Here is a 2,783-nt window from a genome sequence, read left to right on the forward strand (position 1 = left end):
GAGAAACCTACTCATACTAGTGCATGGAATCAGTTTCATTTTATTCCATGGGGACTCTTCTCCCACCGGAAAGAAACAGAATAAGGAATGAATCTTAATTGGTCTCTTCATCAGAAGTGGTAAACTTGGTCTCTAAATTCACAAAGTCAGACAGTTTTTTAAGCAGACTGTGGAAGCAGACAGTAGAACCAGCTTCCTGTAGTCACAGAGCTTGTATCTAGCAAAAGCAAAGATGAACTTGAACAATTATCCAGAGTCACTTGAACTGTACTAAAGGGCAAGATTCACCACCACAAAAAGGAAGTTGTCTAAAAGCCAGAATTCAATTAACCCTGGGTAAGAAAAATGAAAACAAGTCATACACACTAATGAGTTGTTCATGAGGCCAACTGGTAAGAACACACTCAACTATATGCAACAGGAAGACACTATGCACAAAGCATTACTTGGCGAGCCTGAATTTCTATTAACTAAGAGCAGAGTAAGGGAGAGCAAAGAGCTACTTCTGTAACATTTTAGTATCCAGATAGCACAGCAGAAACCATTCCCAGGGGCAATGGGTGCTCCATTAATCACACTGAATAAAGCAGATGAATTATTCATTTTTCTGTTCTTTTTGTTTGAGAAGTTTGGTTAGCTCCCTTTTGGCCACTGCAATGTACTTCAAAATGATTCCATGTTGGTTTAGCTCAGGAAGCAACAGTAAGGAAGTCACTATCAGGCAGGTGAGAAGCAGGTTGTGGACTTGCTGTCCCACCTAAGCAAACTTGGCAAGGGAAATGATCATGGTCATGAAGTACAGCTTAGGTTTTTCTTCCTTTAGTGTGAAGAGGCATTTCCACCAACCCACAGTTCTGCTTTGAGTTTTTACTAGATTACTGCAAGTTTCATGGAATCTTTGCTGTTGTTCAGTGGTCCATTTATTGGAGCCAAAAATTCTAGGCACCTGAATGGGAACAAGGTAGTCAGCCAAATGGATCTAGATAGTAGATAATGAGAAACATCAAAGAAACCACACCATGGCAGGTGGAAACCAGGTTGTTTCCCATCAGAGGACTTTATCAGCATCAGCATCCCTTCTCCCCATCCTTGCAGCTGTTTTTCGAGACTGGCAGTCTCTGTAGCCAGCAGGTTGGTGATGTGATTATCTCCCTCTGCTATCATCTCCAAGATGCCATCTCTGAGTGCAGGCCACCTTCCCAGTGAATCCTCCTACCAAGACCTGCACGGTGACCACAGCACCAGAGTCAATGTTCATCAAATGACATCTTATCACATGGCTGAAGAACACACGAATTTGAGCTACAGAAGAATAGTCATTCAGCAGGTGAGATTACAAGTTTATGATATTGAGGATTAAATGTGGGTAAATATAATATCTCGAAGAAATTATTTACTGCTTTCAAACTTGAGACTAGAACCCACTGAAACAGCATTGGTATCACATAAATGTAGCAGGATGAGCCACAGACAAGAACCCCTCAGATATCAAGCTGTAGAAGGAAAAGGCTTTATTCAGCTGGGAGCATCGGCAGACTCAATGTCGCCAAAAAGTGAGCACCCCGAGTGAGCAATTCCTGTCCCTTTTAAGGGCTTACAACTCTAAGGGGGTCCGTGTGAGAGAGCCGTGATCGATTGAGCAAGCAGGAGGTACGTGACTGGGGGCTGCATGCACCAGTAATTAGAATGGAACAGAACAGGACAGGGATTTTCACAGTGATTTTCTATACAATGTCTGTAATCTATAGATAACATAACTGATTAGGTCAGGGGTTGATCTTTAACTACCAGGCCCCAGGGCACGGCGCTGGGCTATCTGCCTGTGGATTTCATTTCTGCCTTTTAGTTTTTACTTCTTCTTTGTTTGGAGGCAGAAATTGGGCATAAGACAATATGAGGGGTGGTCTCCTCCCTTATAAATAATAGCTATGTTAATAATTAGCATTTATTCAGCACTAGCTATGTGTCAATCACTATACCAAGAACTTTGAATTGTAAACAAAACTAATCCCCATAACAACTTTATGAGATATATAGTATTATCTCTGAACTCAGGGCATGTAAATAAAAAAGGTCATACAGCTAGTAAGATATAGAGCCAGGTTTCAAACAAAGGCTGTCTGGCCCCAGATCCTGCTGGCCACCACCATGCTAAACACTCCTTGGGAACTCAACCTAAGCTAATGGGATACCATGGAATTGTGAGTTATTTTATCTATTTATGCTTTTCCTATTAAATGTTTTTGCACCATGAGAAAATTAGCTGGAAAGCTAAACTGTTTTTGTTTGTTTGTTTGTTTACCTGGCTGTAGAAATCAGGAAAAGTCAGGATGAAAAGACATGCACTAACAAGCTGGAGGGGCTAGATGCCAAACTGCTAGAACATGTGACATGTGCTATCACCTTTCATCTTCTCTTGTACTATGGTTGGTGCCAGTGTGATGTAGTGGTTCAGAGCTTTGGCCTTCAAGTCAAATAGAGCCAAGTTCAAGTCCAGCTCTGATGCTTACTAGCCAAGTGATCTGGACAGGCCAAAGACCTTCAAATCCTTCACATATAAAATGTGCCTAGTTACAATATCTATTTACATTAGGGGACACTAGAAAATTTAAACAAGATAATACACGCAAATTTTTAGTGCAATGCCTGGAATATATTGAAATGTGCATATAAATATTATTGTTATTAGCTCCTCTTTTACAGCTGTGAAATAAGAAGGTCTAAGATATCAACTAGATGCTCAATAAAGTTTGTGTGCCTATAATCCCAGCACTTTGGGAGTC

The 2,783-nt window shown here is 40.9% G+C and overlaps 1 pseudogene; it reads right to left on the minus strand.

Moving 5' to 3' along the window:
* Window positions 1–595: 595 nt before the first annotated feature.
* LOC129008696 (ADP-ribosylation factor-like protein 6-interacting protein 1) lies at window positions 596–1,164 on the minus strand (annotated as a pseudogene).
* Between the last annotated feature and the right edge of the window lie 1,619 nt (window positions 1,165–2,783).

This window comes from Pongo pygmaeus, chromosome 9, assembly GCF_028885625.2.
Source record: "Pongo pygmaeus isolate AG05252 chromosome 9, NHGRI_mPonPyg2-v2.0_pri, whole genome shotgun sequence".
NCBI classification, from domain to species: Eukaryota; Metazoa; Chordata; class Mammalia; order Primates; family Hominidae; genus Pongo; species Pongo pygmaeus.